Source organism: Colias eurytheme, chromosome 2 (assembly GCF_061535395.1).
Source record: "Colias eurytheme isolate Ceu_HAF_F1 chromosome 2, ilColEury1 Martin Lab GWU primary, whole genome shotgun sequence".
Taxonomy (NCBI): Eukaryota; Metazoa; Arthropoda; class Insecta; order Lepidoptera; family Pieridae; genus Colias; species Colias eurytheme.
The window spans coordinates 6,034,761-6,053,931 of record NC_142981.1 but is presented as its reverse complement, the minus strand read 5'-3'; the positions used below and the strand labels follow the sequence as shown (position 1 = coordinate 6,053,931).

General features: G+C 32.9%; 1 protein-coding gene across 1 annotated transcript in view; it reads left to right on the top strand.

Annotated features, from left to right (window-relative positions):
* Positions 1-19,171, top strand: part of CadN (neural cadherin) — a 233,454-nt gene that overhangs the window by 153,074 nt on the left and 61,209 nt on the right. The gene's annotated exons all lie outside the window — the stretch shown is intronic.

The window sequence follows — 19,171 nt, the reverse complement described above, 5'->3', positions numbered from 1 at the left end:
TTAGATAAGGATCTCTTAACTACACCGAATGCTCCTCAATATTATTACGCCGCCTGAAGCGTCGATCAGAAATTTAACGATACATATTGTACGATGTATTTTTGTTTGAGTTAAACATTTGATTAAATTACGTATTTATGTAATCTTATACACGTTTAAAGGGAAAAAGATTTATTTGTGTTTTAGATTAATTACGATCAATTCATTATTATCTGTTTAATTATGTATCATCAACAAATTCTAAAAACGTGGATTGGATATAAAAATAGAATACTTAGAAAAGACGTCAAGCGCGAGATTATCTTTTAATAGGGAGACTGAAAATATCAACTTTATAAAACCAATAAAAATAGAAATATTACAAATAAGACATTAACATCGTGTTGGTCTAAAGCAAGCCATCCGTGATAATACGGTTTTACACTTAGCGTTTGTACAGTGGCCAGTGCAACAGAGCTCAGAGCGCAGCAGACATTCGCAGTAACCGCATCATGCATATCGCAGACCGAGTTTTCATTTCCAACTCCTCGACGTTGTTCCTGCGACCGATGTTAGACAATCCAATTTTCTATTTCCAGACGAAAACTCTGACCCGATGTACAAGAACCATTTACTGGCACCGTTGACACACGGAAAGGTTCAATGTGCATTGTTTTCGTCCATACTCACTCGATAACATCTGACAGCGCTGAGTATATGTGAATATTCTCTGTGCTTGTTGCTCTATTATTTCACATGCTTTGTTACCTTGGGTCATGCCAAAATACGTCTTTGTTCTGATGCCCGAATGCAAGAAGATCAACCGACGAATAGGGTCCAAATGAAATTCTTACAAACTTTGTTTTGTATATATATATATATATATATATATATATATATATATATATATATATATATATATAACGCACGTAACACATTCAGGCTTTTATCTACTTAGAACTTAAATGATTTCAAACATAAATATTAAGTCATCGTTTTTATTCGTTATTACATTAATTAAGAAACAGTATTTAAAGTAGACATTCGCTTTCTCGTTTAGGAGGTTGCCCTTTCTCATGATATGATTGTTGGAATAAATAATAGCCAGTATAATCATATAGCACATAACAGTTATTAACTTAAATGTTACTTATATTTTCGCTTCTTGTTATAAAGAATAGAACACAACCTACTGACTGGCACCATAATAAAAAGGACATAAAATCAAGAAATGTTTACTATTTACAGACCCTTTATAATAAAATCAGAACCGTAAAAGTGAAGGGATGAAGTTAGAATAAGTATATCATTTAGAAGTCCGTCCACATTAGTTCCGGAGTCCGCTGCGGCTGGAGAATGTATCGACGGAAGGTCTCCATACATCACGTTTTATGTGTGACAAATAGTCTCCAGTTAGGTGAAATTGCTTTTCGATCCACTCTGACAAATAACGTCAGGTCAGTGACGCGTGACCTTAGATGTTTTTGTGAGAATCTCAATTTGCGTACAATCGGCGGAGATTTGGCTCGTTTCTTTTGTGTATGCGTGAAACGCTTGTATCCTTCTTTTGTTTGCACTTCAAACTACTTACGGGAAGACGACGAATTATGTTTTCTTATTCAGAGAACAGAACCCTTTTTCTAAAGCCATAAAACCAACGCGTGACTTTTCTTCACAAGTTTTTATTTACCCTAAGGGGGCCCTCATATCAAAATCGGCATACTTATGGAATGATGTATTGCTTTTTATACAGCATTTTTATTCAGAAACGGTAAGGAAACATTGCTTGCACCACTAACATTCAAGAATATCCTAATTGATTTAATTCAGAAAATTGGAAAAGCGTCGTTGGACACCCGAAGCAGTTGTATTTTACAATGGTGGTTTCCTTGCTTACTGAGTTACAGTCGTTGCGTTGTCGCTGTTCTATTGTACTCGGTCCAAGTCTGGGATAATATACGAATCTTTTATTCAAGCGCCCTGGCCCCAAAGAAAAGCAAGAAATACACAAAGATGGACTCGGCTCTCATTGTATCACTTTCAATAGAAACTTCACGTTGCCATTATGTTTAACAATTACCATAGCATCTTGTTTATTAAAGTCAATACATTTAAGTAACAGCTCAATGTACAGTTATATTTAGGGCAACATTGCTTATGACTAATATACAATGACTGTCGTAGTGCGAAGTTTGATTTTCCTCCAAAGTTCTTCCGAGTAAAGTTCGGCTAAAGTGACTTCGCCACTTCTTCATTGTGCCATCTCACTTATAGTGACCAAAGCTGTTCATTTGTTCGATTTTTTATTTTTCATTCAAAGAAAATCGCTTTAGCGCAGTAAATATATTATTATTATCGATTAAATATGGACATTGCATTTTTTTATTTTATTATTATTCAATATAATCATTGAAATTAATCCTTTAGAAATAGATCTTTACAGCTAAATCAAGTTAATTATATTTAAAAGGTAAAGACAAATTCATAATTCAAAATAAAGAAACAAAAGGAGGGAAAAATCATTTCCAAGTATCGTTTGTTAAAAGAAACGATTATTCTGGATTATAATCGTTCTGGAGCTTTTATACTATGATAAATGATTTATATTATTTCCGCGGAAATATACGGAGACAAAGAGTTATTAGAAATCCTCATAAAATATATAAACACTTATAAAACTATTAAAGCTATGTTCAAAGGATATTTTTTGTACAGACAATATATTTCTGCTTTTAATATAATACTTTTTATGCTCAATAAGATAAAGGTTAAAGTTTTTCTTATAGTCGTAGCTTTTACTCACGGCTATAACATTGATAATAGTGTTTAGTAAATTGTTTCTGTTGTCCCTTATTGCCTGCTTCGTATTCAGGTCCGCATGGAGAAAGGTTCCTGACTACAATAAAATTTTATCTATGTAGAAAAATGACTGATTCATTGTTTTCCGAGAAATATCGAACCTTATTGCGTTAGTAATAGATTAATAATTGGAACTGCCCGTGTAACAAATCTGATATCTTATTAATTATATAATACACTGGAAGCAGCTTTATTAAAATAGTTGTCCTTGGTCGGCGGAGATACTGAAGGACGCTCTTATTAATTTTCGCTGACTACGAACATTTTGTAGCGTTAATAAGTGGGTTAAGCCAACTAAAAGGTCGATGATAAAACAGACAAGTGTCATTTCTGTCCTCAAGAAACCCTGAACCGAGTCGCCGGCAATGTGGATGGCAGAAGTTTAATGAGCTGTATGCTTAACGGTAACCAACTTGCAAACTCCTATTTGCTGTATCGACTTACTTGGCTATACAATTAAATTCGTTAAGCGTTGTCGTTCTACGCTGTCTACATAATAGCTTTGTTAAATCAAGTTTACCTGCCTGTACATTTCAATTTATTCAACCGTTGTAGCAATACAAAATGAACAATTTTATCTTTCACGATTAGTACATTTGTTAGTTTATTTTTTACGAAACGTATTTAAAAGTTAATATATTAGAATATGTGTTACTTGTATCTTTTATTTTCTGTGCTATTTTGAATTATTGAACGAGTAATTTCATCCAAACCTCATCAATCATAAGCATTATCAAGCAATTCCATATATCTGCGATAGTATGATAAGCTGGTGTATGCATCTACCGTTACCTCTTAAGACTAATAGGCAATGCTCTCAGGCAGTAATGGACCGTAAATAGCAGAAATGAAGGCTATAATGTTTTAGTCTCCGAAAACATGATCGCTTTAAAATGTCATTCATTAATTAAAAGTGAATATTGATCAAAACATTTATTTAATTCAAATCTTTATAATATAAGACTAAAAAAAGGCGTTTTATTATTTAAATCTGGTTTAAACACAAAAGAACTAACAAAAATATACTCTCATTGCACAATTAAAAGTTTTAAAAAGCTTTGTGGTCTGTCTACGTCGCTTCGCTGGACTAAAACTATTATTATCTTAGTATTAGTAGAGATACTCTAATTAAAGACCTTTTCTCTGTTATGTATGGATGATACAAGTAATTGAGAAGTATTCTGCTTTTATTCGAAGAAAAAGTTAATGAAATTACGATGAAGTTTTTGTTAGTTACTAGACGATCAAAATAATGTAGCCATGACTAAGAAACATCTTGATAAGTAGGGCTCTAATAATCAATAAATTAAAAAAAATCTATTTCAATTATGGAGTCTATTATAAGAGAATAGAAGCAGAAATGCCATTGCATACTCGTTGCGTAGGAACTCTCGGCATAGCTTAATAGCGCCTAATGAAATTATTATTCATGGCACGTCTCCACAATTATCTCCGTGTATCAACGTCCATCAATATTTCACGGCGGCTTATTAACCTGACACAATCCTATTTCATACGGCCGAAAAACTATTTCTACATGGATGTAAATGTTAAGTAGTTACAATATGAACATTTTCATTTGTGTAATTCCGCTATCCAGCGTTTGTGCTTAGATGCATTTAATTTTCACTAGTTTGTTTCGAAACGCAGCTTATACTGCTTTATTTGCAGCCGTTTCACTTTGATTCTTATTTTATTTTGCATTTCTATTTGCATTATTTAATTCAGTTGTCAAGTTTGCTTTTTTCTTACTTATCTTATTTATTCATTGTCCTAATGGTACTTTTATAAAGGTTTCAATGAAAACAAGTGTATAAAATAAATGGAAACTCGAACAAATTCGATTCTTTATATAAAATCAGTCAATTAATTTTCATCAATAGGATGAAATTATATTTTGTATATAATTAAAATAGTTCCTGAGCTTTTAATTTAAGCGTATCAGATACAGTAATAGCCTTTAATCGTAATAATAATCACAATGTTGTGTGGCGTATGAATGTGGTATAAATACTTATCTCTAACATCGCTGTTGTGTAATGGGGAGTCGGAAATCGGAAGAGAGTTGGCGGCGACCCTCCTAACCCGACTAGGGAAGTCGGACTTTTAACACTTGGCAGGCTCCGAAGCGACGCTTCTTTGTTAGGATAAACTATGTTATCTTGGATGGACAGACTGCCCAAATTACATTGTGATGTGTATGAAAGCAACATATTTTATTTATGTTCACATTTTCAGTTTTAGATAAACTAAAATTTAGAAGTTACGTTGGCTACATTACTTATAAACAGAGTTGAAGGACGTGAATTATTATAACAATATTCTATTTATTATCTGGATAATAATTACTTCCGGGGATACATACTTTTAAATATGAAGTACAATTACGTCAAGTATCGGGATGGTAAACGATCCATCGGATTATTCGTAGCATGAAGCATAATGCTCTTAGACGTCAAGAAGGCTTTGCTGAGTGGTTATTTAGTTCTCGATGTATCATCATTATTGCTTAAGCGTGTCGTCCGCTTATGAGCGTATATTGATATTTATAGCTTAAGCCGTAACTGCACTATAAACTTGAGGTTAGCGCCGATTAGTGGCGGACTGGCGGCGCGACGCCATGACGGAAGGCGTATAGGTACTTCAATTTTATGAAAGTACCATTTATTCAGAACATTTCCACACAATAGAACCGGAAATTCTATACAGAGCTGACTGTTTGCACAACACATAAAGCAAAAGCAAAAGAACTTGCGCAAACATATAAAATTTCTTTCGCAAATGGATGCATAGGTATTATAGCTATGTATTAGATAAATATTGATAATTTAAGTATAATATGAAAAAGATTTGCTTGTTTTCAAAGTAAATAAAGATTAAAGAAATAATAAAACAAGATGAAAAAACAATAGTTTTTATTATTTTTTTGTAATACCTAGAGATAAATTATAATAGAATAAATTAGACTTTATTGCTCTCTACGAAAGTTTTTAAATTATATTTAATGGATCTAGATTCTAGTGTATACAAATACATATATTATATTGAAAAATCACTTTAAAAAGACGTTCGGAAGTGTAATACAAAATTGTTCGAAGATGCAAAAACTTTCTTGAGATTTATTAGTAGCCATTTAGAGTGCGCCCTCGTGACGGTGACTTATATATGTCACGGCTAAAGGTAGGTGAGAACATAAACTTAAGATTAGCCGGCTAAACTTAGGTTTATTTTCGACGAGGTGTTAATGTTAGTTTGTTCTATCTTTAGCCGGCTAAACTTAAGTGTAACCGCAGGCCCGTGGCTAAAAATGTCGGGGTGGGTAGATTTGGTTAGCGCCGGGCCGGTGGAGGGCTTGAGGGGCCCGCACAGTGCCAGAAAACACTCGCCCTGTTCCTTACATGTATTATAGTAACCAAATCTACCCACCCCGACTCAGGGCAGAAAGCTGGTGGCTAGGTTAGGTTAGGTTAGAACTCTTAAGACCCGCACGAGCCGAGCGAGCGCAGCGAGCGTGCTGCGGCAGCAGCCGGCGAAGTGCCAGAAAACACTCGCCCTGTTCCTTACATGTATTATAGTAACCAAATCTACCCACCCCGACATTTTTAGCCACGGGCCTGCGGTTACACTTAAGTTTAGCCGGCTAAAGATAGAACAAACTAACATTAACACCTCGTCGAAAATAAACCTAAGTTTAGCCGGCTAATCTTAAGTTTATGTTCTCACCTACCTTTAGCCGTAACATATACACTATTCAATCTACGACTATATTTTGAATGGCCTTTATGTTTAAATTTAAAATCCACAATATTCAAGTACACATTGAACCTAAGCATTGAACCGATTCAGACGTTTCTCGAAAGCGATTCAATTAGATATGTAACGGTGGTTAATTTGCGAGTGATTTGCGAGCGCAATAAATATAAATGAGTTTAAACATATTATCTAGAGTCGACATCACGGGTTACATACGGAGTTAAGCACATTAATTAACAGGAACTTTATTTCGGATCTAGCTATATTTTTTCGTGTTTGCGCGTCCTGGACGGGCTGTTTGTATTACCTCCGTTTACGAAGTGTTGTTGATCTTGTTAATTAATCGTTTTGTATGCAAACTGGGACTCCGGAAAGTTTTCGTTAAAAAAATCCTAAAAAATGAGATCATGAAATGAGTCGGAAAATGGAGATGATTATCAAAAATAATTTGTTCTATACAATATTGCGTTAAAGGAAAGTTCGTTTATTTATTTTCTGTTTTAACCCAACAAGACCATTTGTTATTTAAATTTTTATACAAGAAATTAGATTCTTATTAATCCTTTGCTGAAATTTTCCTAGAAATGTTGTCTGGTACTGGTTGTTATTCTTTATTAAATTAATGAGAGAAAGCTAAACATCGATGCTTCCAACTGTAAATTATAAAATTAAAAAAAAATTGAATAAATATTCGAGTGATCCATCACAAAGACTCAGATACAATATCAAAACCTTTACTTATTTTTACATTTACAATTTAGGTAAAATGTACTTTAAAATAACGATTTGCGGTTCCTCCTACTTGTATAAATTGCGGCGTAAATCGTCCTACGATTTATAGCAAGCAGGGGAACTAATAATATAACTAATAGCTTGAACATTTAAGCATTGCAAATTGGAAAATGAGAAATGACGCTATTAGAGCCTATTTGTTGTATATCCATCTGTCTGTCAGTAAAAATGAATATCGTTTGTAAAAATAACGACTAGGTAACAAGTGTTGTTCAAATTCAACTCGCAGCTAAGAGTATTAAGAAGATATTGTCGTTTAAAGCGCTCTCGTACTTTTGTAGCAAACGAACTAACTCGAAGTGGACTTAGTTAAGGTGAAAATGTATTGGATTTTTGTCTAACGCTTAGAACTTGGTTGGCATTGATGCAATTTCTATTCACATAACCTGTGAGAGTATCTGCTTTTCAATCAACACTGAGTGTATAAAGTAATGACTTGACTAACATAAAATAATTGTTGTTGTAGTTGATTATTAGACCATACTAGTAGTATTTGAGTAGGCTGGTACCTTAGGTAGTTCAATAATTGAGAATGTATTCGATTTTAGACGAAATTAGGTAATGTAAAATAGGAAAACCAATCTTTTCTCAATCTGTTAGTTAAAACCTTTATAAAACGTACATTTAACAAACAGAATAACTCCTTCACACATAAAAATTTAAATTCATCATTTTCATCAAAACTATTCAGTTTTCCAATATCACAGTCAAAACCAATTATTTGGATAGTTACGAGAAACTAGTATTTAACCGATTTGAAAGATTATATTTTGAACTAAATAAATTCATAAATCAATATAAACTTCTCAGTGTAATGGTTAAATCTCGCGTATTAATTCGAGAGACTACTGATCGGAAAGGTACAAATTAATGATTGCGCTACCGGTAATACTCCGACCCATCAATGTCTGGTTTTAATACAAGCTTCGGTCTCGCGAATTAAATTTTGCTTTTGATAATGTAATGATGAAAGATAATTAACTGTTATATTAAAACCAAATCTAGGTAAAACGAAAACAATGAATGCTCGAAATTGAATGTAGAATGGAAATATAAAAGAAAGAACACGAAAAAATATTGCCACATACTGAAACTGCCGATGCAGCTTACTGTTATTTATGTCACACCATTAAATATGTTACGACGTGCTTAAATTTAATACCACGAGAGGTTCCTCTATCTATTTCCTAGTTTATGCAGCTTCAATGCAAGTATTTTGTACGAATTTTTTGTGTATCAACACCACTTACCACAGAAAACTTGCGATTCTATAATATAAATGATTGTTTTCGAAGTCTTGTCAGGATCCCCGGAGAAATTACTCATTAGCAAGTTTTACAAAAGTTTGCTATTGTATAGTTTATTTTTTGTGTTATGTTTTACTGTAATATCGTGAATTCAAACCTTTGCTCGTTTAGAACTGTAATTTTCGTTTTACTTTTTCGTGCCGACTCAATATTCAAATCTAGAATTTATTTTTAGAAAAAACTTCTATTTGATTTCTGGTTGAACAATATTTGACGATACTAACTGCGCTTTTTACGCTAGACTAATTCTCTGGCGCTTAAATTACTTTGTGCACATGCAACGTGATCCAAGCCCTATACTAGATTTTGCTCCAATCTTTGCTCTGGTTTCTCAGAGTTAAAGATGTGTTTTCTAGTATTTCTATGGACTTACTTAAAAAAATACTTGTCATAGACTTCATTATCTTTAAAAAATATATTATGATCTTGTGTCTTTGTGTTAAAACTCCTTTATTTTAATAAAGGATATCCCTTATTAAAATCCTTGCAATAAAACCGCAATGTTAGTATATTTAGATGAAATCTAAATTTCAACCCATAACCAACATCATAGATAAGTGACTACATTAGAAGTTTATTTGTTTATAACATGATGTTTTGGTATTTGAAAACGTTGCAGATCGTTTGGCACAGCGCTAGGCGGGGTTGTTGGGGCTAGGGGCGGGCTCGGCGACGCGGCAGTCGCTCCGCGTTCCGTCGCCGACCGCCCGGCTCTCGCGCTTCCCTCCGTACTTCTATTCCCTTCAATGTCAAACCTGTCGAAACTCACAAAAGTGAAATCTCATTTTCAGTGCTGTGCAGTTATACAATTAGTGTGTGGTATGTAAGTGGTATCGTAATCACAGTCGAGGCTTTAAGTGCGCCATGCGGTGAAAAATCGCTCTCTGGTGCTTGCACGCGCGGATATGGTGGACCCCTTGAAAATATTTTGGGTTTTGACGAACAGCACTTATTTAGGTAAAATTGCATAATTTATTCTTGGGAAACGTATGTATGTTATAATTATGTAAGTCGAATTTATGTCGCAAATCTTCTGCGAAGTTCTCGTATCTGTATGTGTTATTTACGTCTGCTTTTACGACCCATTCCACACTCGATGTTAGACTTTCCCACAGTCCTCACCTCCCCCGTACTTTGTTCACAGGAAAACGGAATAAATTAATCTTTATAAACAGCTCTTACTCGTATAACAAATACTTAGTGTATTTTTATCTAAGTAGAGAAAGTTATGCATTTTTTCTGAAATAAATATATAGTAACTTCTTGTGGTCGTCTTCTCTTTATATTTATTTATAATTACCATGCTTAATTTAAGATGTGAGTTGTGTCTTTAAATATACCAGTAGAAAAAAGAAAAAGTAGAACTAAATGTATTTTGTTTAACTTTAAAAACAAAGCATATTATTCTTCAAAGACAGTTTATATATGTACAAATATACGTATCTTGGTTTCTGTATATATAATGAATTGCAGCCATTAAAGCTAATGTCCTACGCAACTGCCAAAAGTATTGTAACGAATGCTGAATATAAAACTCATACTTTGCCAATTTTTCTCGTTTCAGAGAGTTTTAGAGAGGCTTTCATTTTTAATTGACCAACTGTTATAAATAAGTAACTGCTGACGCTGGACTTAAAGCCATTTTCTTTTAAAAGTTTTATTTCATTTCTTTTTCCAAAATAACAATAAAAATTAAACAAAGTGATAAATATGAAATTTCCAATATTGCTTGCGTTAAATTGCTTTCAATTTGTGTACGTGAGTAAAATATTTTTCATCTTGTGTTTTACAAACGCGTGCCCTTCTCGAATAGGTAACTTGTTCAAAATAAATATGTTATTTATACTCTTATTAGTTTACAACGCAAATAGAAAGCTCTTAGGCATTATATCCGCAGGGATTTGAGTAGCTAATGATCTTTAAAGTAATTGAAGTGTTTATTACACACTTTTATTGTATGTCGTTAACATAAAGTGAAGATGAGACTCGTATTTCATGCAGTAGTCAATACTGATTAGCATACATATATTTAGAATAAACGTATAGCATTCAAATGTTTTTATATAAACCTTTGTTATAATATCAATCAGAGATTTTTCGAACAGGATAAAATAACATATTATGTACGAGTTCCTTGTGGGAAAAATATACATAATAATCATTCATATCCATTTTTCTGGTGATCCTTTATGCTATTGACGTAATACCACAGAATATATTATAATAGTAGTACCTACTATAATATGTATTACAACGAAAAAAATATATACCTAACAATGACGGATAATCGCTAAAATGAGATGGGTATTTAGATGTTTATTTAGCTTTGTCTATTTACAAAATATAAATCTATAGCAGTTCCATTGAAAATATAATTATTCGCATATCATATAAGGATCTCCGGAAGCACTTTTGTTTAAAGTCACACTGTATCATTGACAAACTATAGCATTTATTCACTTGTGTAACTTTGAGAGATGTTACAAGCATCATACTTGTTTGTGTCAAAACTTTAATGGAGTATTTTGTGACTAGAGATCTCGCTTCACCACCGCTTTACGCGAATTTCTTGACGATTGTCACAAGATATGAGCAGATACAAAGAAAGTACATTAACATCTGTAACATTATATAACAAGAATATAAAGTTTGTTATTTAATAAGAAGGTCTATCGAATCTTACGTTGCGTTTAGTTGCAGATATATTATACTCGTATATTGTGTCAAAAACATAATTCAATGGTTTGATAAATTGTGACCGTAATTACCTATTAATTAATATAGTTGCGGGCATTTATGGTCTCTATTTTATTTTGAAATAATAAACATTTTTTTTTTTACATAAATGTCAAAAAAACTTTACTTGGCTTTACTAAGCCTTTGTTATATTAAAATAAACGAATAAGTTATTGCAATTTCATATTAATATCTTATTTTTGTAAACATAAGAAAACACTATAGTAACAATTTGGCATCGCAACTTGGGAAAAAATTTAACTGAAATGAACAAGGCTTGAAAAGTATGGTAATTTCCGAAATAGAGCGAGCCTCTAAGGTATTCATGAAACTCTTGAAAAGTTTCAATAAAATCGGTCCGATGAATTCCACGTAATACCTGCTTAGAATCTCGTAAATATTGTCACATTTATATTTATGACATCTAAAGGATACAATTAAAACACGTATCGCATATAAATCGCTAAAATAAATCGTGTCAGATATTGGAAGTGTTCGTATAACGCTAGCGACTCTCTAGCGTATTGCATAGATAAAAGTAAAATATAGATACAAATCTGTTTTGCTGGAAAATGACAAATGCAATATCAATACAACTGTGACCGAGTGGATGCAATGTCGCGTCAGTGCAATAAGGGCGCACCTGGGGCCAGACAGATTGGCGACACGGCGTCCGCAGCGAGATACAGATGAGACAATAACTCAATCTGAGCTGTTGCACTCCGGCTGCCGTAACTGCGGCCGACATTCCGACACGACGATCCTCTTCATACAGCTTAGTTTACCTCCCTCGTGTCTTCGAAAACAACGTTCGTTCGCAACCTTCGACTAACATGATAGATTGCTCCGCTATCGAGTAATTCGTGAACAGAACCTACAGTCTCACACCATTTCTCATCTCGTCAGTCCCTCGATAGGAATCACGCGAAAGCTCTCGGGTCTTCTTTTATTCATTTCAGAGTAATCTTCGAAATCGGTGTGCGCGTTCCGAGTGCTTTATGAATAAATATTTTTAATAAAATGTGGATCGACACTCTCTTTTACACTGTCATTTAAAATTAAACACGTTAGCATTTCTCAAAAATGTTTTACATCGTAGTGAATTTTATCAGGTAACGATATTTTATGCAAAATAATATTTATTTGCTAGTGATTGCGTGCTGTTAAACTTCAAACTAAAGTGGAATAATAAATTACTATAATAATGAGAACATTTATGTTGTCGAGAAAGAAGGATTTCACAATAATCGATATAGATTTTTCGGAGTTTGTCTACTTCTCAGTTTGTCGTAATATTTTATTCAATTCAGTGGTTTGTGGAAAAGGTATTTACGATATTAAAGTTGGAGTTTTTGGAATACACAAAATAACCGCCACCTTGAATTTGTATATTTACCCTTTCCTTTGACTCTAGCTATTGGGTATTAAATAAAGATATTTACATTTACTCCTTTACGGCTGTTTTGATATAAAACAAGAATTTATTATATCGCTTTCTTTGGATGCTACTTTATCCCTTCTTCTGTAAGGCTTGAAAGGTTGTTTTCGTATGAGAAAAATCATTAATTAGACTTGAGCTGACCTTACAAACCTTTAAAATAAATTAGAGTGTACTATGGTATACTGACAGAGGTGTTAATAATGTTTTTATTATATAAATACGTAAACATACGAATGTTTAGTAAGTTTATTCAATAATACTTTTAATATCAAGAGCTTTCAGAGCGTCATCATTTCTCTGAGAAATAGAGCGAATAATGTTGTGTATGATAATTATATTTGCTAACCGTAAACAGAATATTCTGTAAACAAATTCCAAGCTTTCTGGTACATTAGTGGTTGGAAATTCTTCTCGTTGTCGCAAACACAAAAATATATTTTGATGGCGAAAGCCATTTCCAGTTGCACTACACATAGATACGGCACTTCAACCACAGAGTAAAGTTACTTAGTCTAATTTATAGTTGTTCTAGCTTCTGTTGTTTATTATTTTGCCACTTTCACGCGGTCATCGCTTCTCGAACAATTATTATCTATCCTGAGTATTGAAGAGAAATTTGTCTTATGTTTTGCTGAGAGTAAATAACACAACGTTTTAATATGCTCATAAAATTATTTACATATATAGAATTATAGAGATTTATTATATTCGAACCAAAGTGAATCAAATAGCATTTTAGTTCAATTGTGTAATGAAATAGAAACATTTGCTTTCCACTTGAAATTCGGAATGATTATATCGAACTATCCGCTATTTTTCCCGCATGTGAAGTGGTTGCGGTTTGGTTGGAAATTTGACCATTAAATTCAATTACACGTATTCCAAACTAAAGCATCAAGTGGTAGCTCTGAAATCATTATCACGGAAGAGGGTCAAGAGCGTCCATTGCACACAAATTCAGGGAGTTTATTTTTCATGACCGTTGTAGGTGACTACATGGCAACACTCGTGCTCGGTCCTGTTTATTTAATTCCCCGCTAACTAAACTGTTTAGGGTCGCATCCGTAAGTTGCCACAAACACAATTAAGGATACCTTTCCGATGTGATCTCTTTTGACCTTACCGTAAGCTGTATATTTTGTACTTAGTTTGAGTACAAATTGGATATTTAGTTAAAGTAATAAGGGAAATGTCTCGTCTGAACCTTTTTTAGTTACAATAAATGTTAGTATTACATAAAAAGGGTTATTTTAATTTTTGAAACATTTCTAACGACAATAAAATCGTTACATCTCAACCCGATCAAATATTTTGTGAAATAATTATAATAAAATAAAATTGTTGTTTCACAATACCTAAATATTAAGAGTAATCTAAATTTAGAATAACGGGGAAATATTGAATGCTAAATTAAAGTTTAATTCAATGGCTATTGTAATATAGCTATTCACTGGTCATGAATAGGTACCTCTGAGTCGAAATCTAAAAAGATATTGCAGTAAGTTAAAGAAAGATATTTACTAAAATGTTGCATAAAACAAGAAAACATATTTTAGTTATAGGTTTAAATTCTATATCTTGAAGAAAATTGTTAATTTACCATGAAATAGCAATTATTTTAATACTACCGTGCAAAATTACTTTGGAAACACCTTTACATATTTTCCTCAATCGACTTGGTTCAATAAAAGTTTTAATGTCTATTTTTTATAATAAGTAGTCAAGAACAAAGTGAAACAGCTATTATGACAATTTTGCTTTAATAAGTTGTTTGGACGTAAGCCAAACCTAGGTATTGTTTACAATTAATAATATACCCAACGGTCTCGCTAACTACGGTACTTTTACAGGAAGGTAACATTACTAAATACTGTCCTTTCGAATAAGGTCATCCAGTTTAATAAAGTAGTTAAGATATTAAACTATCTTGCTCTCGGTTAAGTTGTAGCGTTGTTAGTTAAATAGAAATAGTTCTCTCTCTGTTAAGAAATATCAAGTCTTGATATAAACATATAACTGAGATAAGCTAGATCCGCTATTACTCACTCGAGTCGAAGAAGGAAATCTCGTTTAGAATTCTGCTAACTATATTCATCCCTCGGGCCACACACGTATCAATACAATGACATCCCTATAATATTGCTATGAACCCATATCTATTGACACCAATATATTTTGTGATTGAAAAAATACTCTTATCGAAACCGGAAAAATGAGTGAAAATTTTATTTGTCATACCAAAGTGTTATGATCACGAATACACTCCGAATTTTGTGTATATTGAGTTTGAAATCACAAGCATAAATTAACAGGACGCGACTCACAATCACAAATTAGCATACATTGTATAGGAATCAACCTTATCTGTAGAGCCCCATTCATTTAATAATTAAGTTCAATCCAATGCTATTCACCAATTAACAGTCACTTTAAAATATACAAATTAAAAACAAGCAAACTCAAAAATATGAACATTTTAAAACAGAGTGAGAATTATTGTAGTTCTAGTAATAAAATAGCAATATTTTATAATACTGCAAAATAATAGCGCTTAAGCTGCACCAAGCAAGAAAATGATAAAACGTTCTAAAACCTCCATAAATTTGTCTTATTGGACGATATGAGCGTAGTCCAGTATCATGCTTCTATTGGGATTTCGGATAAATACACTGGAGACATATCAGAATGACCGACCTTATACACCGCAACACCCCGCTGGGAAATAAACGTGATTTGTGATATCTTCACTTTCGTTGATAAGCTTTTTATTCAAACCTTTAATATGTTATTACGTGTTTCGAGAAAGATTCTCGTGAAGCACTCTTTGTTTTATGCGCGTATTCTAGATAACATTGCATTTTCTCCGTGTAAACTGAGTAAAAAAGTTATTCTTATAACGTCATAAATGTATTGTTTTCGCTTTGTCTACTCATAACTTTATTGTTTTTAATTAATAAGCTACCCTAGTACCTATTGCATATACTACGGAATTACTGTTTATTGTATTATGATTATACCACAAGTTGTCTAGTTAAGCTAAATTCTAAGTGATAGGACCTTTATTCAAATTTAGATCAACGTGTTATATGGCTGGATGTTTTATTAAATGAAAAAGTATTGATTCATTGTTTAATATAATTAATTAATGGCTGAAACATAAAGCTAGCCGACAATTCTAGTACAAAAATATTTGAAGTTATGAATACTTTTCAATCAACAGTTACAATACATATCGTCAGTCACAAATATTTCTAAAATAAAAAATGTATTTGTATTTAAATTTTTGTTTATACATATTTTGGAATAGAATAAAAATATACTGTGTATTGTAGGTATAATGTTATCCATATCATATTCACGTATATAAATTAATACCCGTTGTATTATGTTCACCACAATATACAATTAGCCTTAATACTAGATTGCAAACTTGTAAAAACATTTATATTTTCAAATGAAAGAAAATACATTTCACAAAAACAGCCACGTTCATGAATTTTCAAGTAAAAATCAACACTTATTCTCTGCCTGCCGGCTTTGTTGCTGTCTGAGAAAAGCATCGGCTGTTAAAAACTAATTACCGACTTCCCTGTTCCGTTGACGTACAACAAAATTAAGCTATTGTTTTCTTGTAAAGTTTTCAGACACAGACATAAATCTTCAACAACAGGATATCGATATCCTGAATCAAACATTAAGTTTTCAATCGCGTTCAGTGAAAGAGAAGAATCCCCATTTATCTCAGAAAGAACGTAGGGATCTGATAAGTCGATCAGGCGAGAGCTCTGCTGGGCTTAACGTATTCAAGTGAGATGCACGTACGTTCCATACGGAAGCGAAGATTTGCTCGGACTAAACGGATGATACTTCATACTGTGTTCATACGTAGGCTGTTAGGCTCAGTGACGTCATGATAATATGTCGGCATTAAGTCGGCAATAAGATCGCACTTGGCCCCGGGACGTTTCTGCACGTAATTCCATTATGCGGAGTAGATGTTGTGCATTTTGTTATATCCATTATAGAGAGCTCTCATGAATTTGTGTTTGTGGATTATGCGCATGCTATTATATTTCATATTAGATTAGAGTCGCTTGATCATAACAGCTATTTTATCATGCTAATAGTGTTTAAAAATAATCTTACTCAAAACTATCTTGTGTTCAGAAAATTTAATTAAAATAAAATACTTAAAGGTTTTCTTTTGAGAAAATGGAAAATCCTTAATAAATGAATAAAACAATTTTTACTCGATATACAATTTTATAAACGGCTTGTAGATTTCTGTAGCCGACGAGGAGTCGCTGCACTCGGAAAAAGTAAGTGCGTTAAGATCGTTGCATCAGAAGAGAGTACAAAATAACGTAGAAGTGCATGATGTAACACTCAGGCTTGTGAGAAAATTTCTCTTAAAATGACTAGAAGAAGAATATCTTTAGTGGCGAGAGACAAGATGAGGACGCAAGCAAAAAATCTTAGAGCGAGCATTTTTCTATCGATGAAGCATTTATGACGTATTCAACCTTGACTTAATAAATTATATAAAAGTATTTCATAATAAGAAAAAGATAGTGGCATTTAATGTTCAACAATGCCCGTAAATATATCCAAATATATACTTACAATAAATCTTGCCACTTTTGGCTGGCTGGGAAATATGAAGACATAAATTTCGTATGTGTTGTTTAATGGATACCGACTCGTTTATGTATTCCTGTATGCTAAAAGGCAGTGGAATATTAAATGAGAGAAGCCGAGTTGTCCGCGTCAATTTTTACGAGAGTTTCCACAGTTTTCTAACAAAATTGTTGGACCTCGGACCGCGCTGTCCCTTGGTTTGTCAAAAAGTTGCCCGCGGCGTCGTTACGCTGCTCTTTATGCGCTGATTAGTTTTTATGGACGACCAATTCAACAATAAAACTTGAAACTTTTTCCTGAAGATAAACAAATTGGAACAACGATCATTAGAAAACTTTCTTGGTACATTTCGAGAAGAAATGTTGCAAATCAAAACGAATGATGAAAGTTTATATTTGCATGTCATGTATTTAGTACAAAAGTATATTGACGGCCTTACACCGAAATCTCATATTTTATAAAAATAAATTTCAAGTTTTTGCGTCGATACCTAATATAATTCAAAGCATAACTTTGAAGTCTGTAAAGTGAATTCACTTAAATATTCTATTTCTGTTAAATTAAATAATATTACGTCTCGTTTTATTTCATATACATAATATGCTAATTTAAACCTCATCGAATCAACACACACTCAGTATAAACGTTTATTCTAAGAAAGCCTTCCTAATTATGTGCTAATGTTCCTGGAGGATAAATTATTTCACCGCGGCCCGAAACCAAGCGTAGAAGTTTTATGACACCAACATGTGGGTCGGATTAAGGCAGAAAAACCACAAAGTGTTTGTATATTAAAGCGGGAAGAAATTTCCTCGAAGGGTTCCCTCCTAATTTATCATCCGCAGCTCAGCTGTGATAAAATCTTTTAATAGAGAAATTTTCATACTGCTTAGTTTCCAGGGCCTTGAATACTAGCTAACCTCTTAAGCGTTTATGCAAAATAATTTAGAGGAGTGCTTGGAAATGAATATAATTGCTAATAGCTTTACTGGATGAGATTTAATGTACTCAACTTAAAAGCTCACATTTCTTCTTCTATCTGTTTTATTTTTGACCTGACCTGGCAAGAGCAAATACAGAGAAGACTCTGTAGAAACTGCTTCCCGAATCGGTGGTAAATAATAAAATGTATTTTGTGGATTGAAGAGCGCTTCTCTGAAGAATTCTTGTTGAATGAATAAATTTTGAGTTTGAGTTTGAATGTTACATCTTTCTCGAAAATTACTTTTCGCGGAAAATAATAATTGTTTATGTCTATGTATATTATTATAACAACATAATATTTGTTTTTGTATCAAAGTTGGTTCGACATAATAATTTATTATAATACAAATGTCTATCAATAGATTCACAAACTAAATATTTGTTAAATTAGCACACCAAATACACAAGCCGATATCTATCACAATCGTGCATTCAGCGGAAATGAAAATCATTCAAACATCATATTTATTCTACAAAGACCACAGTAATATCCAATTATTTTCAAAATTATTATGGATGGATTGCCCACGGGTATGTGAAATTGAGCTGTATCGCTTTAGCCACAATATTCAAATGTTTCATGTGCCATATTGAATCAGGTGGCACAATAATAACCGAGTTGGTTCATGGCACTGTGCTCTAAGTTGATTCTGGCTTCAGAAGTTTGTACAGTGAACTTTAT